Source organism: Gallus gallus, chromosome 1, assembly GCF_016699485.2.
Source record: "Gallus gallus isolate bGalGal1 chromosome 1, bGalGal1.mat.broiler.GRCg7b, whole genome shotgun sequence".
In the NCBI taxonomy this organism is placed as follows: Eukaryota; Metazoa; Chordata; class Aves; order Galliformes; family Phasianidae; genus Gallus; species Gallus gallus.
In genome coordinates, this window is record NC_052532.1 from 47,478,902 (window position 1) to 47,506,443 (window position 27,542).

The 27,542-nt window shown below is 39.8% G+C and overlaps 1 protein-coding gene across 5 annotated transcripts in view; it reads left to right on the top strand.

The window, feature by feature from the left end:
* Positions 1–465: 465 nt before the first annotated feature.
* ANO4 (anoctamin 4) overlaps positions 466–27,542 on the top strand; it is a 173,144-nt gene continuing 146,067 nt past the window's right edge. For 3 of the 5 annotated variants that reach the window (XM_025154917.3, XM_040667745.2, XM_040667740.2), the window contains exon 1: positions 466–812. The gene's annotated coding sequence lies outside the window, so the exon portion shown is untranslated. Of the gene's footprint in view, positions 813–12,449; positions 12,526–27,542 lie in introns of those variants that run through there. The other 2 variants (XM_040667734.2, XM_046914759.1) reach the window with 1 other exon arrangement.

Consider the following 27,542-nt stretch of genomic DNA (forward strand, 5'->3'; position numbering starts at 1 on the left):
TGTAAAATCTCTCGCAGACTTCTTTCTCTTCCAAAAAGAGACCTTCGAAGAAGGAGGAGTTTCATGTGTGTTTTACACATGGAAGCTGCTGATTAATAAATTGCACAGTGAAATGATGCTGGGATTCAAACCTCCAAACTTTTCTTGCTTTTGAACTACTGCTCAGATACAGAAAACAGCACATCAGGAAAAAGCTCATAGTTTTCAAAGCTCTTTTCCTTGGAGGAGAAGACACAGTGCATGACGACAGTTTGTTTGTGTGTGGGCATGAAAACAGCTTGCAGGGGTTAAGCAGCCGATTACCTAAAGTGTTCTTGTGTGAGCAGGGACCGCGCCAGGCTGCCGTGCTTTGGACAACTGTCACGCTGGCATAACTCAGTTCCTCTGATTGGGTACTCTCAGCCACTGATTAAAAATGCTGATGCTGTCTCTGCGCTCCTTTCCACTTGGAGGAGAAATCTCTTTCCCCACCCCCAAGCCCACCTCTAGGATGTAAGTAATGGTGAGAAGATGAACATGAAAACAGTGCAGCCTGAGTGACTGGAGGAAAACAGCAGTCTGCTTTAGCTGCTGTGTTATGTAGGAGTCGTTTCCAGACTTCTTACCGTAGATTTTTCAGCACAAACTGCTTGCAGGTTTTGGAAGGCTGAGCAAGGACTTGCCACTGCTGTGTTAGTGTTTTCTGTGCAGCATCAAACTGCCTTGCTTTTCCCTGGACAGCTGTGTTCAGAGCTTCATGTGGAAATCTTTCTATTGAAGAGAGATAAAAAGGATCTTTAATCTGATTCTCTTTGGATCTTTCTATTTTTATGGTAAGTGCCAGCATGTATTGGCTGAGCATAGCTTCTTTGCTGCAGTGCTCATGCTCTCTCCCTCCCTCCCTCTCCCCTCTCTCCTTTCCCTGTCTGTTTTTACCCCTGTGTTCTTAGATAAGCCTTGTGACCTTCGCTCAGTACTAGTTACCATTTTCATCTACTTCATAGCAGTTGTCAGCTAACTGAAATATAAGTTTTCTCTTGATTTTTGCTCTTTTCCCCTCTCTGACTCAGAGCTCTGAAGTAGTGATTGCAATCTGAGTGCTGCCTCTTTGTCCTTGAAACAGGAGGCTTGAACATTGCTTGTGATTGCCTGTGGCAGCAATGGCTTAAGGTTCTGGGGAACTGAGGGAGAGATTTGGTGAAGATGAACTCATTTCTGTAGGTCTGCACTGCTGTGGCAGAAGGGCACCGATAGCCCCTGCTTTGGCTAGTCATCCGGAAAACTCTGACACCCCTGTGTGCAAGAGTGCGGAGTACCTGTGGTTGGTGCCAGTGTGTGTCATTGGCATAGGAAGGACCCACTCTTCCAGCATTTTACACATAGAAACACCTGATGGCGTAGATTTAAGTTGGACCTTCTGCATCTTTAAAGTGCTGATTGGTTGGGACGAGAAGTTGCAGCACAAGCAACCCAATAGCCCTGGTCCCTCTCTGATGTATACAGTTGCAAATTCTTACTCTTTCACAACTCTGCAGCAGAAAAGAACTGCAACTAAATTAAATCTTTTCTTATTTAAACCGTGTCCTAATCTATATTAACAGCACTGGTGTCGCAAGTAAGAAAGGTCATCATTTTGTCCACAGACATCTGTGACCTCAGACATCATTGTTTGTTGCGTGAGACATATAAGTAAATGCAAATACTTGCCTTTTAGTGTGAGAGAACTGCAAAAATATTAACTTACGTGTTTCGTATTGTGAATCCATTATGTGAGTTGAGTACGCATAGCACTTACACACTGCAGGAATAATAACGACTTCACTAAATCTTAAAAGGTCTGCTGAAGGCAGAGATGTAACACAGGCTCAGACTCATCCTAGGCTGACATGCCTTCAAAGGGACACAATGGGGTGATGTGTTCTTACACTTTTGTGTTAATGAGGTAGGATAAGAATAAAGATTTAATTCTGTCTCTGCAGTGCCCTTCTCAAGAAAGAGCAATGCTGGCATCCAGAAATTGTTTTTATTGTTTAATCTGTTTCACATCATGGCTTAATAAAATAATTTTGCTAGTGATTCGTGCTGTAATTCAGAGGGGTTTGTTTCACATGAGCTGCTTAGATCAGCAGAGTTTGTGTACCTCCTTCCCTCTGCCGAATGAGTAAAAACTTTCAGACATTGCAGTTGTTTTTGCACTCAAGTACAGAAAAGACAGGAAAGGGTATTTATGTCTGGTTGGCTTGGTGTGTGTGTGTGTGCTGCGGAAGGGAGGACACTCAGGGATCAAAGCAGGGCGCGCGGTGTTCAGCACCTGCAAGAGGTACAGGGGGAGGAGGAGTCCTCACATAGATCTGCAGGTAGAGGACTTCATGGTGCAGTGAGGTACCTGCTGCATTGCTTTCAGGGGAAAAAAAAAAGTGAATCAGAAGTATGATAGGGGACAGCACATGCCCAGATGCCAATGGCCCGAGTCAGCTGCCTCGTCAGCTCATGATGGCATCATGCTGCACCCACTGGTGCAGCAGAGACCTGTTTCTCTCTTCACCAATCCAGGAGGGCATACTGCAAACCTGCCTCTCCTGCTTTCTTGGCATTTGTGCAGCTCAATGAGTTGTTTAAGCAACATTTATCCCTAAAGCAGTCCTCCCCACTGTCTATTATAAAAAGGCTCTAAGGTCTGTGTTTCTTAATTTCTTTAAGCGGGGAGCAAAGATGTCTGTATTTGTTCTGTTTGCATTTCAATAAGCTCTGACACAATTGCAGCAGTAAGGAAACTTTTGATTGTGAAATAAGACCAGCAGTGATCTTGTTAGCACACGTAGGGAAATGCTCCTGAGTGCCTGTAGGTCATAGCATTGCTTTTAGGAGACCAAGTTTAGACTTCTCTGTATTAAAAGTAGTAAGTAACTCTGTGTTGGCATCTGCACGTTGAGCTGCTTACTGTGTCCTCTTTTTCCTTAGAAAATTGTTGTAAACTTTACAGGTAAGAGGATTTACAGAGTACATGTGCAATCAAAATGATTATGATGATCAGTTAAGTGTGGCACAGCACATTATTTTTATTTTCAAGCAATTATTATAATATCAGACATTCCCATACGTTAAAATCTACGTTCATACCTAGCATTTAATCCAAAGGGCTGTTCTCACTTGAAAAATGTCATGTCTGAAAGACTATCTTGTAAAAGCTGGTTTTTAACCTAAAAGCATAATCACACCTTTTTTTTCAATAGAAGTTTAAAAGCTGAAATATACAATGCAGTGTGCTTTTCATATAGTCCTGAGGTAAAGGAGAAGGAAGAAAAATAATAAATCTGAAGTATTTTTTCCAGTTCAAACCACATGAGCTTGCAATGGGATGTTTACATTTGGAACCTGATGTCTGTGTACTGCAACTGAGATGACTGCACCTAAATTCTGCCAGCACATCCTGTTGCAGCCTTGAGCTAAAAAATAAAGATGCAAGCTTCTGTAAAAGCCTTGGGAGGTAGAGAGAAGAGGGAAACCCCCCAAATAACAAGAAATCCAAGTAGGTAGATGTTCCTTTCGGTTCTTAGGAATCCCATGAATGCTGAGATACAGGGATGCATGCATAGTACTTCCTTGTTTCACAGCATGGTGTCATGTTAATTCCTTTGCAGAATGTCTGAGGACTGCATAGAAAACAACTGCAGGGAGGGAAAAAAAAAAAAAAAAAAAAAAGCAGCCAGCTGAAATCACCCAATGGGCTGATGAGGTCACTGCATTATTTTTTTTTTCCTGTGCATGATAAGTATGCATTCCTCACTTGATTTGTCCTTAAAAGCAAGTTATTTAAAACTTAAAACTCCACAAATACTCAGTCATATACATTTACGTTACAAACAGAAAGGAATACTTTTCTACAAAATGCTCACTATTTCCCTTAAAACTACTCTCATTACTTTTATACTTTCTGTGTACTCATATCCTTTTGGACAAGACATATCCAGCTATTGATGGTCACTGGCTAAAGAATGCAAGTGGTGGATTAACTGCGCCCCAGTTTCCCTCTGTGCCCCAGACTGACATGTGATACATGTGATGCTGGGATGTGCATGATGCAAAGCTCAAGTCATCAGTACCAGGCAGTGCACTGGTTAGTGATTTTCAAAGCACCTTGTGAAAACTGTTTGCAAATGTTTTGAAAGGTAATGTGCTCCATTATACTCTTATAAGTTCACGTAATTACACGTTAAAATATCCACTACAGGCATGTATTACATGTTGTATTAATTTTGGTTTTGTATGCTTCTTCATCCATAGTGATACAAGTATCGACATGTATCAAGAATTCACTGCAATTTCTAGGCTTTCTTTTATTCATGCAGTTAACTTCTACTGATTTATCTGAACATTTTCTCTTTTTAAGTCTGTAGATTTTGTACATGTTGATTTCAAGGACTTTACAGCTCTAATACTGCAAATATTACAAATCTGTCTCTGTATGTCTGGGGGCATTAACGAGTTAGCTGTCTTCAGCCCAGTTGCTACATTTGCAGTTTGTGGATGCCCAGAAGCTCAGTGCTTGGATGCTATGCTACATAGCCTGTCAGAAGGAGTTTGGTACTTCGTGGGTGTGGGTTTTTTTTTTTTTTTTTCATACTTGTGTGGCAGATTTACCTTTTGGGCACTGTTAAATATGTCCAACACATCTTCTGTGGATGCACTGCCCTCCTACTAAGTGTTTTCACTCTATGCCTGTCAGATCTCAGACGTTTATGCTTTCTGTCTTTACAACAGTATAGCACTTGTGTAGATCTGACGGACTCTTCAAGGAAACTGTGGGCTTTCTGTTCCTGCTATGCAGATTTGCTCGGGAACAATTTTTTCATAGGAAATACTAGACAATAAATTGAGCAATTTTGTAAGTTAAAGAAGTTTCTCTTGCATAGAATAAGTCACAACTGTCTCATTTCAGAATCGGTGGGGCAGAATTAGGCCTCCTTATTTTGGGAAAAATCAAAGAACTGAAGCATTCCTGAAGGAGTGCTCTATTTTATAGGTTTCGTTAGCACTTCTGAACATAAAATTTAATTGGAAAGTTTAAAGACAAAGTATTTACTTCAGAATTACTTCAGAAAACCTTCGTAGCCTTTTTTGGTGGAAGGTATGAAGAAGATAAAATTACCTAAACTTGAGTCAACCAAATTCAAGTGGTCTTGTTCTGATCATCTGAGATGTCTAAAATCAAGATGTTTATGCTGTTCTGTTTGCAGAATAAGATGAAATAATATTCTGGTGGAAAGGTATTGGACAGTTCCTCAGCAACCCAGTGGAAGGGGTTGTAGTACTAAAGCATGTTAATGCAAGTATTTGATATCTAAGAACAATTTCTCTGAACAGGATGAATATCACTGAAGCTGCAATTAAGTCTCCAGATAGGAGACCTAATGGCACACAGCTCTGTGCGTATGGATGGATTTTGGCCTAAGAGAGCATGAGTCTGAGAGATCATTTTCAGGAAAGACCCATGTTTCTTTATAGTAGAGAAAATAGTATTATTTTTTAAGAGTTGGATGTAGAGGCTTACAACACTGCAAGGCTCATCTCTCAAAATACTTTCCCTTCCCTCTACCAGCTAAGGAGGAGTTACAGCAAGCATACTTCCAAATGTGTGTCCAAATCCAGCCCTGAGAGAAGACTGATCCCTACCAGATGGTGAAGGCTGAGTTTGAGTTCAGAGATTTCCAGACTCTTCACTTAGGGTTTGACTGTCAGGCTTGTCAACAGGCTTGCTGTCCAAGAATTTTACACAACTTGGTCACGTGAAAGCCCATATTACCAGTGGATAATTTTTTTTATTATCATTTAAATAAGCTCTCTGAGTCATTCTTAATACAATCCCTGGAACTGTTTCAGTATTGGTAGTGATTGTTAGGTGTTAGATCCAAACTAGCACATCATCAACATGAGATTAGATCCACCAGCACACCTGGGCGCCAGTCTGGCACCCTAAAAACATAACCATTTTTGAACAGTCAATATTTATATGACACAAGCCAGGATTAGGACCGTCTCATACTGGCTGTGTGTCTAAAATGCCAGGATTCTAACAGGTTGGCTCCTCACACTTTCTCCATAGGTACAATAGTAGAAGTTAGAGATTCTAGATTGCAATTTGAAGCATACCTAAGATCTGTGTCCCAAGTCTCTCATAGGGCCTATTGCTATTTGATGATAGGAAGCTGGGAATAGCAGTTTCTGTATAATTTAAGCTACCTGTAGGTTTTATATCACCAGTAAGTGGTTGAAATAGATGCCTGCTTCATGATAGATTTTTTTAACTTCATTTATTTGCTCCTATTTGTAGCCTCCTGAAGTACTGATGTTAATTCCATATTCTGTACAGTGCTTGTGGACTTAAGTTTAGAAAAATTGTGATTTTTTTTTTTTTTTTTTTTTTAAGGAAGAAGATAATTATCAAAATCACTTAAGAGAAGCAAGATTGAACCTCCTCTGAGCCAATTGGCTGTAGGGAAAAGCTAGGCTGGTGGCTATCTGTTTTGGATTTCCAGGAGATTATTCCCATTTCAGATCATTTTCTTTGACAAAACTGTTTTTCATGAAAATTAGGCACAATATTTCACACGTCATATTGGACTTTTTGTTAATGAGCCTGAGAGTTCCTGAAGGATGAGTTCTTATAAAATGCCAGCTGAAATCCAGGGCTTTATGAGACTATGGGTATGTCTTCATGTATCCTGGTAGACCCACAATCTCTCTCCATGTTGTTATTCTCTCTCTCAGGCTAGCCTGAGAGCTTTTCTTCTTTGTGCTCCATGTTGTTGCTTCTCTCAGTTTTCCCTTGGCACATACTTCTTTTGCCTTTTTATGTACTGGGTTGCCTTCGTACTTTTCTTATTTTTTGTTCTCTTTTGTTTGTTGTTCTTTGTTCTTTATAGGGATGATATCTGTGATAGGTTTTTTTTCTCATACTGGTTGTTATCTGTAGGGCTTTTTCGCTCTTACTTTCTGCTGTATACTGTATACTATTCCATCTAGAAAGAGCCTAGCTCGGATTCAGTCCCCAGGGATTAGCAAATATTGTGATTTCTTGATGAAGAGCATGAGCTGCAGTCTCAAGAGATTGTGAAACTCGTGTTGAAAACTGGAGAACAGGAGGTAGCTATAGGCAGGTTTAGCAGGACAACAGGATTGGAACCTAAGAGCCAAATAAAATGATGACCTCATTAGGAAGAATACTGTTTTTAGGAAAACAGCATATTCCATAATTATGAAATCTAGAGGTCAAAAAACCATAATGAAGAAGAATTAGGCAATTGATACAGGCCAGAATTGTTTCAAGCTTTTCATACTGAAGCTGGCAACACTACCATGGTTTACATCCAGGGCTTTTGAGGTTATTGCCATAGAAGTTCCCTATTTTAGTTGAGAAGGGGAAAATAAAGTTGAAAGCTCTCTAGACCTCAGGAGAAGGAAGGGGACCCAGTCAAACCTCTGAATTACAGTAGTTCAGCAATAATTGTTGCACAGATTAATGTTCCTTGCAACAAGAAGTAATGATTTTCCATTAAGTGTTTGGAAAACAATGCAATGACAGAGTTAAAGGTCACATTTCAATGCAGAGGCAGAACAGACCAGAAGTGCCGTGTGAAATTTCAGTATGATAATCTCATTTCCTAAACTTAAGGAAAATGACAGAATTGAAATTCAATAGGTGTTGCCGTGAGGATGTACAGCAGGCCCTTGCTTGTCCCAGTGTGACATTGTTTGCTGAAGGACACTTTGGCTCTTGGGTTATTTTGAAATGACAAGTAGTGAGGAAAGGAAGATGGGTTTAGGATATCTGCTTCATTTCAGTCCCAAGAGGGAGAGGAGTGAGAAGCAGTGAGACCAGTGTGACACAGATTCAACGATTTCCAACATCTTCTTAAGGTCAGTTTATGATGATCTCTACATCAGGGATTTGCTAGGCACTTTCTGCCATTCAGTCACACTGTGACAGTTTCTGCATAGAAACTTCATAATTGTCAAGGATTTACATGTCTTGCTCAGGATCATACAAAAATATGTGTCTTAGCTGAACCCAGGCCTCTCAAAACCTATGCCAGTGCCCTGCTCATGCCAGATAGCTTATTCTTCCAGAGACAGTGTGAGGGGAAAAGGGAATTATCATATTGTTACAGAACATAAAGAAATATTTAGGATATTTGCTAAATAATTTTGATATCATTGATTCTTGTCTTTGCCTGTCTAAGCATTCCCAGTTATTTTGCTTTCCAGGGCATATCATGATTCCTGGTTAGATTTTTATGTCCTCTGAAGCTCTCGCTAGTATTCTGGTTGCAGTGCACTCTGGGCTAACTGACTTGCAATTGAAGTGATATTTCTGCTTCACTGTTGTCAAACATATGTCCTCTTCTCTTTATAGACTCCAGGGGAAAAACATGTTCTGGGGCCACGTTGTTACCACTTATATCTTTTGAACTGCATTTTTTGGAAACATCTGTAAGCCTGCAAGTAGATTTTATGCCTCAGATTTGGCTTTGTGAGTACTGCAGTGCATTCTTGGATGCTTGCACTGTGCAATCCAGGCATGCTTTATTATACTAAACGGCATGCAAGAGTGTAAAATCCATGATTTAAGAATTAATAAATGGCAGAATTTGGCTGCATCTATACATTATTGTGTAGATTTTAATCAGATGTTCACATGCAGTGGTTTTCACTGAGTTTCTTCTATGTTCCATTTTGTCTTTCTTGTCTCATGGATAGTATGTATGATTCAAAGCGCGCTCCAAAAAGAACATCTTGATAGATGTATTTTTATGTCTTATCACCATAACTTCTGCTGATCACCAGATGGCAAATAATTTTCCCTTCTTCTTGTCCTTGCTGGTTCTTATTACTTTATAGATAAGGTGAGATTTTGCATGAAAATGAGAAATGCCCATTATCTTAGGGCACTGAATTTGAAATCCCAAGAGCATGATTTATTTTTTGATGCCTTTACAGTATTATAGCGTTTCACATAATCAACATAAGGTGTGAATTGATACTGTCCAGAGATGTGAGTACCATAGCTTTGATTAATCTTGTGTTGAAAGCTGGGCACCCATTGTAGCCATTTATTTAGAATCATAGAATCATTAAGGTTGGAAAAGTTCACTAAGATCATCTAGTCCAACCACCAACCCATCATGACCATGCCCACTAACCATGTCCCTCAGTGCCATATCTACCCTTTTCTGCACTGAAGGCAAAGGTGGGTACTCAGTCAATTACATAAAGACAAAAATTCACATTCTTTAAACCAGAGAGTAACATTTCTCTTCACACAGCTTCAATCTCCATTTCTGTATGCAGCTCCCCCTCTGCTGAGGGAGAGACCACACGGAATTGGTGGTTATCTCAGAAATGTCTCCCAAGTGCTCACTGAAGATAAAAATTATTTGTGATCGTATCATATTGCATAAGCACAAAATGTTGAGCATATTTCACTGATGCAGCCTTAAACCTGGCAGTTCTTTAAGTCTGGTGGCTTGATATTGCAAACTAAACACTCTTTTGATGTAGTTTTTTTAATATGTCAACAACTAAATATTTTAAAAGGCAATATGAAATCCAGGAATTTCATCCTCTGATACTGAGAAAAATGTTGGCAATATATGTGGGACAGATATTTAAGAGCTTCAGTTTTCTCCATTCTAGGTGTGAGCATAGTGCAAAGTCAGCCTGGAGCCATGCTCCTTATTCTCTAGGCAGAGGGGTCACAAGGGGAAAACGTCTGTTACTACAGAGTTCCCTCATAATGTGTAACAGATAATTTAAAGGAAGAAAGTATTTTCTACAGCTACAGATTTCTTCCGCTCCATCAGGGTAGTTCTTCCTTTGTTGCTATATGGTATGGCTGCTGTCCAGGAGATCCCAGGAGAGAGGGTCTCTGCTTTCTTACTCCAACTTCTGCAGGGATGCCCTTGTGCTGTAACAGGATTAAGTGCAGGTGAGAAAACATTGCCCTTGTTAAGGTGTTCTTGACCACAGCATGAGAATATTATCAACCCTAACTGCACTGAGAAACACTATTTCTGAAGTTTTTAATGTAAAAAAATTTTGTAGATTTCACATGGCTGATGAAAGTCTGCCTTAATGGGATATTGAGCTTCCATCAAATATCAAATCCTGCTCTAACATATGGAGAATATGTGTATGTATATATATATTTTTTGGCATACCGAAGTATGGTTCTTACTTCTGCTGTCCTAAGCAACTGAGTATCTTTTCCTTGGCAATCAAATAAGCTGGTAGTAAGGGCTGTAATTGACTTTCTCACCCAAAAGATACTTTCCAGTTTTAAAAGAAAGGTAAATCTTGATTAGCTATTAAGTGAGCATGAGTTTTATCTTTAGTTTCGGTGTTAAACGTAAATCCAATTAAACTGTGAAAATGTTTTCCTTCCACTTCATTATCATTTTTAGTAAAGGACATAATATAAGTAGTGCAAGTAATAACTGTAATCAATCAACTCTCAAACTCAAAAATTCTTCTGTCCTAAGCGCTGTGAGAAAAACAGCTAAAACTTCTTTTGTGTGCCCTTGAAACTATCAGGGGTATGGCCATGCTTCAGAAGCTTTACCAGAAGGTCTGGCCTGTGAGTCATGGTCACGGGACTGCAAATTTTGAGTGAGTAAAGTGTCTGAAATACTGTTTGGTGCACCATTTGCAGATAGTTGTCACAGCACAGCATCCTGCAATGCATGCGGCTTTGTGGGGATTTGTTACCTGCTCGTTTCAGTCCCAGTACAAGAGCAAGAGCTGTGTTTAACACATAATCCCAGGAAAGGGCCTGACCTTGTCTCTACCCATTGGGCCTCATGATGAGTTAAAAAAATGCTTTAAAAATAATTTATTTCAATCACTTTAGATTTTTTCTGAATTAAAGCAGTGGATATGTTATTATCTTAATGTGCTTGTAAGCTGAAGACAGAGAAATTTCAGAGATCAGGAAATACTACTAAGGATGCTCCTCCAATCCTTGTTTATCTCTTGCAATTATAATTTGAATGTATCATGGAGATGTTTTTATGTGTAATCACACTTATGGTTTTCTGATAACAATACACTCAGAAAGCGGAGGCAGCCATTTGCATAAATAGAAGCACAGAGAGCAAAATAGGACATCCAGTCCCTCTACAGGGCATTTTTAGGGCACTAAGTACCTAATTCTGTGCAAGGAAATCAGAGACTTATTGATTTACACTGAAGGATATACAGAACCCTTGATTTCCCACAAAGACTATTTCCTCCCTGCACAACTTATCTGTTGATATAGTAAAAGTCAGGCTTGCAACCTTTGCAAAGGGTCCCTTCTGTGTTGAATTTTACACTATGAGAGAGCAGAGAAGTTTTTTGTTACTCCTCTTATTAAAAGTCTGACAAGCCAATAATATTGCACCCTGCTAACTCTAAGATGCTGAGCACTGTGGTACGATGTTAATCCTTCTCGATTTAGTATTGCTATTTTGCTAAGCAAGCTCAGACTTCAAGTGGAATTAACTAATTCAGAGGCAGGTGCTTCTGATAAGTGGAGTGATGCAAGAGGCATTGAGGAACTTCTTCCCCATATAAGAACATCAGCAGGATATGATGTAATTGAAAATCTTTGGTGAAAGTGTGAAATAGAATCTAGTGCTCCATTTTGTCAGGAAATCCATAAGTAAAAATGCATGCTTTTTCTCTTCATCTTGCTCTTGCACCAGGATGTTGCCTGGCTCAGGCAGAAGCTGTTGTTCAGCTGCAGTCAATGGATTCCCTGTGGCTAGTGATAGCTGTCTGGATGGTGTGAAGTCTAGAATTCAAAGTCACCTCTTCTTTCATGAAATGATATCAGTTTTTATGAAGTAAAAAAATATGAAGTTTTAGTAAATAGTCCATACAGTTGCCATGGAGAATGAATGAGAAAGTCAAGCAAGCAAAGTTTGTTTTTTACTACTCTTGTTTATTATTAAGCACATCTTACTTTCTGTTTTTTTGCTAATTTTGTCTCCATAAGCACTTGAGACAGGAGATTTTTGTATTATTTTTTTAAAGTACATGATATCCAATACCTGGAACTGTGGGTTCTTGAATTCTACTGGTAATCACTTAATTTTTGCTGCCCTCTACATTTCTAAGCTCCCAGCTTTTTCAGCCTGTTTTGGATAACTTTGGAATTTATTACAGAGAAAGCCCCAGAGAATACAGAGGTCAACACATGAGCCTTCCGGTGGGGACAGGGACCAAGTCCCTCTTTGTCTGCTTTGGATAATGGACAGAAATTCTTTATAGAGGTGAGAAGCAAAATATCCCCTTGTTTCTATGCAAATTTTAGGCCAGTTCTGCATCTCAGTGTTTGAAGAGGAACAACACTGCTAGAGCAGTAGAAATGAATGTCAGGAACAAGGGGAAGTGTGAATGATGAGAAGCAGCAGGGTCAAGAGTTTTCCAGCACAGTTCTCAGTTTGTGAGTGGCACAGATGTATTGAGCATGGAGTTGGACCTTACTGAGGACGCTCAAGAAATCAGGTAGAGTGTTTTTCATTTCTCTTGCCCATGCTGACAGCTGTTAATCGTCACTTACTCTTGGTGACGACAGTGTCTCACTCTACTTTCTGATGCATACCAGCGGCATGCAAGGAGCAGATACAGGCTGCAGGAAAAGTGCATCAGCCCAGGGAATTCAGAATCATGTATTTTTGGTTTTAATTAGGCTTTTCTATTCTTCAGGGTTAAAAAAAAAAAAGAAAATTAAGTGTTTCCACCCTGTACCTTTCTCCTTTAGGAAGAAATGTGGGTGGTTTTTTTTGTTGTTGTTTGTTTTTTTTGGTTTTGGTTTATTTTTGTTGTTGTTATAGGGGAACTAAAGGCAGAACAATGAATTGGGATGGGGAAGCATGTTTCATATATAGCATTAACACAGAAAAATTGCAGAAGAAAGAAGATAGGATATAGTATCTAGAAACTTGTGTGGGTCACTGCCAATAAGCTCTAATTTTTTTCTTTTATATATAATTTTCTCTTTCATAAACATATTTGGGCCAGCACAGAGAAAGAATTAGATTATTAGAGTAAAATAAATGGTGTTCATATTCATGCCATAATCACAGAAGACCCATAGATTTCATGGACTCTGAATCTTATATTGAATTTGATGACTAAATTACTAGAAATTAACAGTGCCTTCCTTGAAGCTTATAGAATGATCAACTAAGAAAAGAAAAAAATTGTTCTACCTTAATATAACATTTTTTTTTCAGGATCATTGGATAGAAAGAGCCTGAAATAAATAAACAGATTAATTTTCCAATTAATTTTTAATATGAGACATTAATTTGCAGACAGAAGAAGCTCCTCAGTTCCAGCTAGCTGATTCCCATTATTGTTTGTGTTGCTATTTCCAGGAGGCTTACATGGGAAAATGCCTAATTTGGGATTGAAGTGGGGAGTGTTTCTTCCTGTGGTTAGACTTGTGAGCACCAAGGGTTTGTCACAGCAGAGTCTCTGAAGAGCCTTTTTAGGGGACTAGGGCGCTCAGGATATCGTAAATGACTGAACTAGTTCTGCGATGGCATGAAACTGATGAGAAGGATGTCCATCTAGAGCTATTGATGCCAAAAATGCTCAGCAAGAGAGTTGTGACATTTTTTGACAACTTGCAGATGAAGCCACCTTAGCAAGTGCAGAAGTGCCATTCAAACGGAGCACTTTGTTCTCTGATACTCTCAGTGCTGATTTGGTCCTGTGAAAATGAGCCTTCATTTTGCACAGTATTAATTTATACAGAGGAAATGTAAGTAGTGTCACAGGGAGGCTAAGCTGGTGTTTTTCATGGCCACTTTTCAACATTATCCATAGAAAAGTTTGGATTTTATTTCTTACTTCTCATTTTCATACTGTCGGTTGTGAAAATAAATATGCAAGGGTGAACCTCACACTAAATAAAAGTCTCAAATGGCATCAGTAAAAAGTATTTTCTTTCCATAAACAGCTCAAAGTATTAGGAAAGCAATTATGCATTATATTTCTGTTTATGCAGTGAGTACGCTAAGCACGCTACAAAAGGGAGAAATGTGGAAGACAATTATGCGGTTTTTAAAAATAACATAGTTCCCCTGATGTAACCTCAGCACAATCATAATACTATGGTATAAAAAATACAGAATGTAAGTGCAAGTTTCAGGATGGCAGCTCTTACAAATCATCAGAATGAACGTGTTGAGAATCTAGATTAGGTGAGGTTTAATTCTGTAACATCTCACAGATCTCCCTTGATAAAAATTGCTCTTTTTCAAACTTCTCACTTTGACCATAAGAACTGGTTTGAGATGATCATATCTGGAAGTAAAATTCCCTTGGGTATGATGGTGGCATGCAACTTCCCAAAGAAAAAGACAAGAAAATATTGATATTGTTGGCAAGGTATTAAAATAGGTAGTGTTGAAAGTGATTTTGAACTGCTTAATGAAACCCCATGTCAGATGTGTCTGGGTGCATAGGATTTTTAGAGAAAGTAAGGCAAAACCCTCTAGAATGTTACGGATGCAGCAATCAAGAAAGCCCATCAGCACTGACCTGTAATGGTACAACAAGGAATCTTGTTTAGATATTCCTAAATGCAGCAAGAAATTGACATGGTTTAAATCTGCTTTGATGGTGTCTGCAGTGTTCATCTGATTCTAAATAGCTGCAGTGCAAACCAGCCAGAAAGTTTACCTTGTTATTGAAATAAAACAAAGCAAACCAACCGAACATGCAAAACAAAACAACAGAAACAAACAACCAAACAAGAGAAGCTGCAAAGTCACTGCACAGGATAAGTACAGATGTGTGGAGCACAGCATTGACATGGTTATTGAGTTACACTGAGATGCGTTACTTGGGTTTGATTAGCCAGAGACAATGTACTTAATCAGAGCCTGTGTATGTTACAGTGCCTTCTTCAGTAATACTACAGTTATACTGAGCATAATGAAGCTGTCAGTATAGGACGGCAACAAACCAAGCCTAGTACTTCTGCAGACCCAGGAAGATCCTGAATTTTTAAGCATGGGCTTCCTTGACTACTTTAATATATAGTAAATGTTTGGAGCCAAATACATTGCTGGTAGATTTCTTCAGGTTGATTTCCCATTACAGTGAGTTCAATGCGTCTGCCTTTAGGGTCGATCACTCAGGCTTTGCCTGTTGCTTTATTGGTTAGGATATGTTACAGCCATTGCCCTAACGCCACCAGATCCACACAGGAATGAGTGGCACCTCCAGCTGTTCATGTCATGTTGTCCATCAATAATGCTACATCAATCACTGAAACATGGACAGCCTTTCATATCTTCTCTTTCTTGTGTGTAAAATGCAATTTGTCTTGTGGAAGAGGTTTGAAAGATGGTTTAGCCAAAGTTTAGAAACAGATGATAAATGTATACATTTAAAGCCGTAAATTTCTAAATTGAGGGGGAAAATGGCACATGATTGCTTAATGTAATTGTCTGACTGATTATCTGCAGTAAACTGATCAGAGTGTATGGGGACAGAACAGGCAGAGCTGCAGTGTACGGTGCTTGGGTTTAAACTGGACTTCATCACTTCCATTGTTGTGCATTTTTACTTGCATTTGCAAGTGGCTTAGAGAAATGCTTTGCTGTGCTGTCAAGCCAATGACATCCAAGAGCTTACTGAGCTTCTGATAAAAAAGAAATTGAAGGTCATTTCTTCATATCAGCAGGTTTATCTATAATCCACTGCAGTAAACTAAATTGACTGTGCATTTTGCAACACCAGCAGAAGTTTCAGAAGAACTGGAGTGTAGTGTCTCACCCATTGCTACAAGAATACACATTTGAAAGAATCATGAGGAACAGCCTCATGGAGATTTATTTTATGTCTTAAAACTAATTAACCTCTAGATCAAGGTTTTGCTTTGGCTTTCTACTTACTTCTGACAAATAGGAACACTTGAAGTATAGGTCCAAATTCTCTCAAGTTCCATCCTTTGCTTTGAAAAAGTGTAGAAGTATTAACAACCGCATCCAGTTCTTTCACAGCTCTCGCACTGCCCTTTGCTGATACCTGTCTGAGCACGTGCCCTTGCTGCATCAGCACAAGTAGACTGCAGACAAGGATTTCTCCCTTCTGATGTAAGCCATTGCCTGTGCAGGGCACAGCCTTGGCTGCCTTCCTGCCTGCTGAGAGTTCCCCTCCATTGCTGCTGATTTCCATTTGGCAGTTAGGACCAAGTTATGTCCTATTTGTACTTTCCAGATGACGTAGAGGGGAAAGAACTGACGTGGCAGAGTTATACTTAGTTTGGTCAGAAGCATTGCAAAGCTTGGCATTTATGTTCATTGACAACACCTGTGATGGGGGATGACCATACAGAAGTTCTGGAGACTGATTCCAAACATTTCTTATTCATGCCCAAAGTCAGTTAAAGAATTAAGAAAATAGCTATTATTGGTCCACTTCCCTTAGCCAGTTCACACAAGTCAATAGATGCAGCACAATATCTAGCATTTATGAGCAGGTGACAACTGGTTTCTGAGATTTTTGCTGTTTGGTTGTGTTTTGTAATCCAGCCTAGGCTGGAGGTCAGTTTACCAGTGGTAGATGAAAAATGAACTGGTGCTTTTAACCCTACTCCAGCCATGTTAACACCTATGTGGTCTGAACTGAGAACTCAAGAGCTGCCTGAACATAGGCATGCCCTTAGACTAGAGATAATGAACATGAGCACTGGTACTTATCCTGCAGTGCTTAATCTGTGGCTGTTTTGGCACCACGGAAAATTGCCAGTAGGGAGGATGGAAGGCAGTGGAGTGCTAGGAAGCCCCATCTATCTCCATCTGGCTTGCTTGGCTGCTTGGAAATGCAAGACAGCTAGTTTGGATGGTGGAAGAAATCACCAATCCCTTTTGCTTCGTGGGATATTTAGGTTCATTTGCAAGCTCTGGGAATAAGTTCTGCACGCACTTGAAAAAGCTTCAATTAAGTGTTCATCTTGCAGCCAAGCACTAAATTACCTGTCTTTCCAGGTCACTAACTTTTTGCTGATTAAGCTTTGCACTCCATTTTGAAAGGATTTCTGTCTTTGAAACAACCACTATATCTCCTTGAAGCTGCCATAGCATGATATCACTTCTCCCTATGCTCTGCACGGCTCTGAGCAGCGATTCCCCATCAGCAGGTAGAGGGAGAGCAGGAAAAACGTGAGAGCTGAGAGATGGGGATGCCCCTTCTGGTGCCTTCATAGAAGGTGGGGCTCCAAGGGATCGCATCTGTATAGTTAAAATTTATGCTTGCTGCATAAATACTGTAGCAGGTATAAATGTTTTATACAGTCATATATGAAAAAACAAACAAACAAACATTTTGCCAAATGAGAGAGCTGCATCCAGCTGTATCCTGTCCAGGACAGCAGCAGCTGTGCAGGGAAGGCAGGACTTATAAGATTGCAAAGCAGGATTAATGCAGGAGAACAGAAAATGAAAATGGGTACTGGAACTACTGAGTAAAAGAACATACAGACAGCATCCAGTGCAAATAGAAAAAAACCGCTGACTAGACAGAATATACTGTTCTCTTCATCTGCAGTAATTCCAGACCTGGCATGTTACAATAGCAATATACTATACAGCAGTGTAATTGTTTGAATGTTGTCTCCTTACCAAAAACAAGGTCCTGATGGAAAAAAATGAGATTATCAAGTCACTACAGCACATTAAGCAAGTCTGTAAATGACTACAAAATAGAATAGAAATTGCTCATCAGGCCATTTCCTCATCTGCTGCCTCGTGTCTGACAATGGGCTGCTCTTAATGCTATATATTTTGTATATGGTCTGTGTTTGACTCAGCTGGTAAGACTCAATTTGTGACTCTGCTCTGAGCTCAGAACAAAGTGGGTTTCTTCCCCCTCATACATCTCCAAGATTTCTGTATGCAGTTCTGAAGAGTCTTGAGACGTTTTCTTACTGCTCTCTTGCACTGAGCTGAAAATGGTGTCACTTCTGCCACCACACACACCTGGACATGAGAGGATCCTTTCATCTCTGAAAGCCCAGCCCCAGGTGGAGTTTGGCCCCTTCCACCCCACTGGCCAGGAAAAGGAGGAAACAAGAGTTTATGCTTAGGATCTCAGAATGAGCCTTTCCATGCAGGGAGCTATTTTGGGAAGAGCTCTTCTCCCTCAGTAGAAAAGCTCCCACGATGAATGTTTAGGAAAAGAAACGATCATCTGAAGTCTGTGGAGCTACTTTTTTAAGTCTTCAACTGTAAACATTTAGGTTGTGAGGCCTATTGATTTTTGTCAAGTAGCTGTTAGACCTACCGTCAATCTTGTGCTAAGGGTATTTTGGTTGATTTTTCTTGCCATTATGTTTCCTATGTTACTTTATTATTTGAACATCGAAATTGAGTGTAGTGCTGTGAACAGAATAAGGTATTCTGCTATGAGGAACTTGTAGTCTAATTCAGGCACAGTGACGCACAGGCATACATAATCTACAGGATAAGGATGCAAATTCAAAGTAATAGAAGTGTCTGGGGAAAAATCAGTGCTGCAAGCTAATTTACTATTCCTGAAGAGCTACTGGGCTGCAGAACAGAGGGAAAATACTGAACTATACAACAGATTGGTTTTTTTCCCTTATTTTTTTAATCTCCTTACAAGAAGATCCTAATGTGTCATGAAATACGGAAGAAGCACCCAAAGAAAACAGAGACTGGAGTAGGGATCCTCTCGTGTTCCTGTTTTCTGAACTGCAGCCTAGAAAAGAGAACTGGAGACTTCTTGAATATGCTTTGTGAATTAAGAATTTCATTTTAAAAAAGATAAATAGCGGATCAAGCTTGGATTATGAACTGCTATTGATATAATTTGAGGCCTTCAAGACTTAAAGACTGGACATTGCTTATCTTGCAGAATGTAACCTCAGACTGAGGAAATAATGATAATAAAAAAATTGATATCAGAAATTCCCAAAACAAATGCATTCAGATTTCAATATACTCCAGCCTAAATGGCTATTGGAGATCCAAGCAGTTATACATGTCAGCGAGAACATGGGAAGTAGAGATCCTATTGAATTTGCTGGCATTCATTTACTTTGAATTTAAGTTCTTGTCCGAGCTCTGATTTTGTACCTTTTGTGGTTCTTCTGTTTCAGGAATGGTGCCCTATATTTCTTAGGCCCAGGACATTGTCTTTCAGTACTGAAAGTGGTTTGGTGTTTAATTCATTTGAGTGGTCCGTGGTGGCCCTCTTGGAGCTGTCTGACATAGCTCCACAGCCTCACAGTGCAGTGAGGTGTTGGCACAGGCTGCCCAGAGAAGCTCTGGGTGCCCCATCCCTGGAGGCATCCAAGGCCGGGTTGGATGGGGCCCAGGGCAGCCTGAGCTTGTGGGTAGCAGCCCTGCCCACAGCAGGGGGTTGGAACTGAGTGGGCTTTAAGATCCCTTTCAACCGAAGGCATTCTATGAGTCTATGATATTGAGCTTACTAATGTCACATAGCCATTGTGTTACAGATAGTGATTCTTCAAGCTGCATCTGTTTCCAGCAGCAATTGGAAGGCCAGCAGCAGCAGCGAGAACACAATCCATGTGTGCCAAGATAGAGAACCTCTCCACAGAGTTGCAGGTTGTAGCTCCAGCTTCTGATGCCAGCTGCATCTCTGACATGCGGTGTGGTCTCAGACAAACCACCTATCTTCTTAAGAAATACACTGGTTTCAGGAAAAGAAAATTATTAAATGCAGGAGAGTTTTTCAAGTGCAGACATCTGTGATGCAAGAACAGTTAAGCACACACAGACATACAGATGTATACTTGTGGATTATTTAAAAACAGACACTGAGGGGAGTAAGTTACTTTAGTTAATTCTCTTATTTCTAGAGAAATCAAGCTTACTGATATATCAGCTCTTTAATAGTGCTATAACTAAGAGTACTTACTGGTAGGCCAGAGCTGCTGTGTTATTGGGTTTGCAGCTCTGACTTTTATGGTGGACACGATACAGCCATCACACAGCCTTGAACATTTTAATGTTTCTGTATAACTGTGTTTTCATTCTGCTAGATCTGTTGGCTGGAAGGGGTAGATTTAAGAAAGCTAAGGGATCAGGTCTTTACAGTAGCTGTATCTGGGCTGCCCCTGTTCTGCTTGTGAGACCACAGGCAATGTGCATCTAGGAGGATAAGGAGAGTAACTTTTCTGTCTTGTTTTTGGGGGTTATTTGGTTGGTTCTTTTTCTTCTTTTAATGATAATAAACCCATGAAAATCTTTGAGACATTCAGATCCCATGAGGCTGATCCATGTACTTTAAGAAAGATAAATGCTAGGAACACAAGCAATATATCTTTATGTGGCATCATTTCATGAGGTCAAAGCAATTCTATTATCTTTTTTTTTTAATGTAGTTAATATGAATTATTAGACACCCCACAAGGCATCTTTTCTAATCATATTTTCTTATGTGCACTTGCCACTTGACATATATCACATTGTCAATGAAATACTCCCATTTTTCCTCCGGAGTAGAGATGTTTATGACACTGTGGTCAATGAAAGTCAGATGCTAGCACTGATTTGATAGCATTCATTTTCTTTCGTACTTCTGGCACAAGTGGCAGCATCACCATGTTGCATTTTTCTGTCAGTGCACTGGTAAGTATTGTGGTACTGTGAAAGCTAGAGATTGAAGAACAAGTGGATAGGTGTTCAAAAATGTCTTTGAAAACAACAGAGTTGGCTTTCTTTCATTTGATTAAGACAGCGTTTTAGAAAAGCAGAGGTGCCAAGTCTGTATACTTGGAGATAAAGTAAGTAGTCTGGTTTTCAAAAGAATGGAGCACTTAGAGGTTTCTCACACTTCTACAAGAGAACAGCTGGTTTTGTACTGCAGACCTTCCAGAGACCTGTTTTGCAGTCTGAAAAGACCACCCCTGGCAAATTGGGGCTGAAAAAATCATGACCTGAAATTAACAGTTTTTAAAGTGAGAGCAAAACAACAAACAACAACCACAGAACCTTTAGCAGCCGAGCAAATCCCCATCTGGTGCTTTGCATTGTGTGAGGGCAATGTGCCACAATTTGCAAACAGAATATTTTATTATTTAATTAGGCTCCAAAGCTAAGTGATTCAAATAAACCGAGCCTATGAAAAAGGAAAAAAAAAAAAATTAGCAACAGCAGGCATAATGCCTAAGGGCCTTATGAATGTAAAGTGACTGGTTTTGTAACCAGCTGTGTACTCTGCTAAATAATGGGCTTGCACTTGCAATTCGCTATTCATGTGCATATTTCCTCTGCTTTTGTTTTAGGCAAGATTATTCATGCTTGTGAGTTTGCAGGGCCAAGCTGCTTCCAAAGTTGGATGTGATGGGGTGTAGCATCCAGGACCTCACTATCTGACACCATGACTGGGGGAACTCTGGGTTTCTGCTTTTTGTTGTGGTGCCTCTGGTGTTGTGAGCATCACTGTGCCCTGCTATGGTGAGTGACAGCAGCAGTCCTGTGGGGAGTCAATGTGCTGCAGCACTGCACAGGGCATTAACTTTCTCATAGGTTTGCTTTAAACTGAGTCAGTTTCTAGGAAAAAGAAATCTGATTGATGAGCACATGCATGGGAGGTTCATCTGGCTGTGGAATAGGAGCCTGTGGAAGGGAGTGACATGGTCTAGTGGTATGGTGGTAATGGGTTGATGGTTGGATTAGACGATCTTAGAGGACCTTCCAGCCTTAATAATTCTGTGATTCTGTGGTTCAAGTGTGGCAGTTACTGTCAGCAGTGGACTGTGAAGTGCGCAATTACTGGTGCTGCTGGTCCCATTGGTGCAGGTTCCTGCCAGGAACTGAATGCAGGATTGAAGATGTGGTAATTTGAATAAACTGGAAACTGAATGCTCTTTAAATATTTATTTGGAGTATGAATATATTCATCTTCTTTGATGTAAAGTAGTTGCGCCATAATTGATTTGAATTCAGCAGAGCTCCCTCTCATTTTTGCTCTATAGCAAAACAAACATTAATGGCATGAAGCAGGCCAAGCAACAATGGAAAGGCAGAGTTTTATTTGTACCAAGTTTCTCTGCTCCCCTTATTCCAGGAGCAGCATCCAGCCTTGCTGCTTGAACCTCTCTGCTGCTGGGGCTTCTTGAGGTGTAACAGCATTTGGTGAGGCAGAAGGGCAATTGCAGGAGGTCCACAGGTTATCTGGGAGAGAACCCAGGGAAAGCTGGCACTGCTGATGTCTCTATCAAAGCCTGCACTGTTTGCTTACTTCATCTTCTCGCCCTCTCTCTCTCTTTTTTTTTTTTCTTTTTTAATTTGTATTGGAAACTTAGGAACTTCTGCTAATACTTTGTCTCTGCTTTTTAATGACCAAACTTCTTAGAATTTCTTTCTGCAGTTGTATCTGTTGAAACGTAACATCCTTTTTCAGAGAGCACAGTTTCCTAAGTTCATGAGTTTGAATTTTGTTGTAGTTTTACGAGCGTATACATCATCTTGATCAATTGCTTTATCTCTTTTTTGGAAGAAACAGGTACTTAACAATGTTATATATTCAGTCCATCAATAAGATAATCATACTGCTATTAACCCATACATACTATTATGTTTATATCTGGAAAGCGTATCATCTTGTCTCACTCATTCTCTTTCTCCATTCACTTTTGGTTTTACTACCCCCCAACTCCTGTACCAAGGGATTATCCATGACATTCCAGTTTAATGATCAGTATAAGACATGTAAGGTTCAGAACAAGCTAGTCATACTGCGGCCCATTAAAAAAGATGTTTGCCAATAAAGCTGAGCATTGCTGAAGTATACCCCTTACTGTGCAAGAACATTTTCCATATCTCATTCATGAACTGACAGAAAAGAATTTATTCTCATACAAGCTCTCCTAAAGAAATATCCAGAAAATATTTAGAACTGATTAATTAATATTTTGGTATGACTAACAAAAAAGTTAACTTTTCAAAAATTTTCCTTTGCATAATCCTGAAAACTTGTAATTATTACAACAGTCATTCTTTCATGTTAAATGAGCCATGAGCTGAAGAGTGTATGTGCTCAGTAGGAAATAGTCTCTTCTGTTAGGCAGCTTGGCTGTAAATAAATAAATACAGGGTTATATATGATGTCGGAGGAGACAAGTTGAATCCAGTTTAGTAAGTGAGATGTAAAATAAATAGGGAAGACCGTTATCTCTTCAGCAGATTATTTGTATTATTTTAAATTAATATAATGTAATGATGATGAAAATGGCCTGGGAGGGAAGCTGTGTAAAACCAGCCACTTTCAGCCCACAGAATTATAATGTCTGATGGAAAAGATTAATACAAAGTATCTGAGCTAATCCAACATTTACTAGAAAAATTCAGGTCAAACCCAGGATTAGTGCTTTGTGTGCTCTGCTGATAACCTTGATGTTCCCCTTCTTATCTCTCTCACTCTCTTGTAATTACTTAAGTCCCATATTTTTTATATTAAGAAGAAGAGACACGTCTTTTACAGCTGCTATCGGTTCTTTTGCGCTGACAGAAGTGTGCTAGCCTGGTGCCCTAAAATTCTGCTGGAGAATACTCCAGATGAATAAGGAGCCAGCACTGAACAGCTACTTCTCTGGATAGGACTCATCTGTACAGAGCTTGAGCAGTTAGATTTTGCATTTTGTGGCATCTGAGCAGCGGCAACAAAGTGAGGGCCAAGGAAAAGGGCAGATTATGAAAAAGCAGGTGAGGTTTGGTGTTTCTTTTGTTAGATGATTTTACCTCTCTGAAGTTTCTGCTAATGCATTTTAGTTATTTCATATAGCAATGTAGAAATGTTCTGCTAATGTTAGTAAGAGCTTAATAACCATTCTGCTCAGTAGCTGTAGCAAATCTTTACAGTAAATGTTTTTTGACAGAGTGGTATACCTTTGCTGTTTTGATGAAAAACTACCCGTAATTTGCCAAGATATCAAACCTTATAAAAATCAGAATTAATTCTATGACCAAGAGTAAGTGACAAAATTGTACTGATTCAGAAAATAGAGGCACACAACAAACATTTCAGAGTGTTTATCTGACCCTAAATAAATAGCAGCATATGCAATTTTATGCTGATTTAACTGATTTGAAAACTTAAGTCACATTCAGCAATTACAGCCGCGTGAAACAAATGGAAAATATTGAAAGCAATGGCAGTGCTGTGTTTCAACACAGTAGATGCACTTCAGCATTGCCTCATTTACCAGCATCCGAGTGGTATGGTGTTCTCAGGTGGAAGAAAGATAGTTTTTAAACACATCCCCACCTCACAAAATTCCTGACCCAAGTCCTCATATAGAAAGGTTACATGGAGGGCAAAGACTTTATTCAAAGGAAACCGTTAATCTCTGATTCTGAAAACCTACCATGCAGAATTGCAGTCTCAGTATTCTGGCACTCCTGGGGCAAGGTTGGCATACAACTCGTGTGAATTAAGTAAAGACACCTCAGAGCAAACCACTGCTAACCCAGGCTAAAACACTATGATGATTGAAGCTCTGGATATGTGCAGCCAGAGTATCAGATTTATGAAAACTCACCCCATCAGGCCTACTGGATCCCCATCTGGCAGCTGCTGCTGGCCTCAGAGGTTTCAAACCAAGCATGCCTTCCAGTGCAGAATCCCACTACAAAGGAGTTATGTTTGAAGAAAATAGGAGAGACGTTTTCAAAGGCAGAAGGAACAGAAAGAGGAGAGGCTGGCTTTAAAAAGACCTTTCTAGGGTAATTAGAGGGAAAGAGCAATGCTGACAAAGCTTTCCTATCTTACAGCGCAGGTAAAGAAGCTAGTTTTACCTTAGTGTATTGGAGAAGAACTATGGTTAATCGAGACAGCACAGGACAGCTTTACTACAAAACATATAAATCAAGCACATTTACAAAGCAAAAAAAAAAAAAAAAAAAAAAAAAAAAAAGAGGGGTCAGGAAATTATTGACTACTTAGTTTGGCATTAATCCCGGGAGATGAGCAGAAGCCTTGGGATTGTTGAAAAGAAATTGTATGAAAGCCACCTGATTTTCTTCTGTGATGGAATAACAACTTTCTAATTGTGAGGAGAGCAAACATCTGGAAGCGAAGACAGGATAGGAGGGTTGTGTAATGAATACTGGAATCTTTCTGGAGGGCGGGGTGGGTGATGAAGCTACCTTGTGTCTTGCATGGCTTTGGTCTCCCAAAGTAGAGGGCAGAGAAGAGGCTGGGGACCCTTGCAAGCTCCTTGTAGCCCTGTTTCTCGTGTTGCTGAAACACTTGCCCTGTCAAAGCTGGTTTGTACTTCCCAGCAGAGCTCTGCAGTGACACTGCAGTACGAGCATCGCCCCAGCTGGTGCTACTGGGGCCATGATGGCATTATGTTGTGGACAACATTTTAAAGGTCACTGTAGGCTTTACCTTTTTCTGTTAAGAGAACAAGGTCTCAGAGCATCTTTTACACTGCTGCAGAGCACCTTTATATCTGTCTGGGCTCTCACTTTTTGAATCAAGACAAGTCACCAGGCTCTGGGCTAAGTGTATTCTCATGCCTGCTGTCCTTGCAATGCTTTGTCCCTCTGTTAGGATTAGGGCTTTAATTCCTGCTAATATTTCAGTTTTGCAAGGCCATTTGTGAGCCTTCTTTAAGATGGATGTCTCCAGGTAATACTTTGAAAGAGCCCCAGTTACTAAGTAACCTCATTTCACGTAATGAGATTTGTCTTTCATATGTCTCACTTCTTAAATGTCTCTTAGTGCATCTGAGAACAGTTACGGGCTAAGAAATTGTCTTCCTGAAGTGTTACGACAAAAAAAAAAAAATGGAATCATAGAATTCTTGGGTTGGAAGAGACCTCAAAGGTCATTTAGTTCCAACCCCAATGCTGCGGGGCAGGATTTCCAGCCACTAAATTGGGCATCAGCTCAGACTGCGCAGGGCGCCATTCAACCTGGCCGTGAACACCTCCAGGGACAGGGCATCCACATCTCTGGGAGCAATATCACTCACGTTCAAAAGGGCTAGAGTGCTTTAGTGTAGATGTATTTTAACAGACCAATTTCAGAAAGTTCACCATCTGATAAAAAGCAGTTACAATGAATCCTCAGTAAAACTGAATTGGTTTAAGCAGACAATCAGCAATCCTTGCATGCTTAAAACAAAGAGAGGAAGCGTTACAAAGATGTAGGGTAGTAAACGATATAGAACCTGGTATAATGAACTTGTGATGACATATTAATTCAAGTTGTGCTGAGAAAAAGAGCGAGCTCACTTGCCAGCTCTTCCCTGCCTTCAGCTCATCAGTAATATTAGCACTGGCTTTCCATTGTGAATCCGAAGGAAGTTTTATAACACACATAGAATTAGATCAGCAATGCACTGATATTTCTAAGAACTGTGTAGCAAAAATCATGCTAGAGGCAATCCAGGTGGTAATTATGTAGTCAAAAATCACTCCACTCAAACTGAAATGAACCTTCCTCTCTGTGGCAACTGACGACTGAAGAAGGCACCATCAGTTCGTTGTGCTTCAGAGCTTCCAGGTAACAGTATTTTTCACAGGGAAATGTGAACTTCATTCTAAAGGACTTGGGAATAGTCATTTTTATTCTATTTACAGAAGCTACAATTGTGCTAGAGATAAAGATGTGCCCAAGAAAGTATGTCATATAAAAATGATCTGTTTTCCCAGATGCTTTGGCACCAAATGAGCAGCATTTTATTATGTCACTTCAAATCCTAGATCTGTGAATCAAACAAAGCACTAAAAGAAAAGCATCTGAATTTCCTTTTTTAGTAAAGCCAACAGGCTAAGGTGACTTTAGCCAAATAATAACAGTAGAAGGTTAATATGTAGTAAGACAGTAACGGTCTGTGTCTTGTGCTAGGAAAACGTGGATTTATTAAGACAGAATAATTGCAATTACAATTTGGCATCTATCCAAACCAACCCAGACTTTCACAGGCAACAGCAGAAAAAAATAAGATTTTTGTACCTTTGCTGAGAGTCATGGCACACAAAGTGCAAGATTTTAGTGTCTTTTGAGGTTTCTGGATGTTTCTGTCATGTTCCCATAGCAATAATAGGTGAGTGTTCAGCCACTCCACATCTGTAAGCAGTTAGGCTGGAGATGTGGTTGGGGGCTTTGCAGCCCATATTGCAGTGGTACCATGTATGGTAAAATAAGGCAAAGAGTAAAAAATGCAATGCAGAAGTATATTGTTTGCCACTGTGACAGGACAGGAACCAGGTACTTGTGAGATGAACTGAGGCTTACTGGCTTTTTGCTGAAGTCAGTACTTTCTTGGCATTTTATGGCTTTTATCTCAATTTGATGGTGTATAGATTCAGTTATCTTGAAAAGAAGAAAGCTTTTCCATATAAAAATAAGAAATTCCTGATGCAGTAGGACTACAAAACCAATTAAAAATCACTGTATTTGAGGAATTTACTATAGACAGAAGGTGCAAAAGAATTGATCTCTTTCATGCCTTCCTTGCAAAGAAAATGTGCTTTCCATATGAGTACTGTGATATCTTT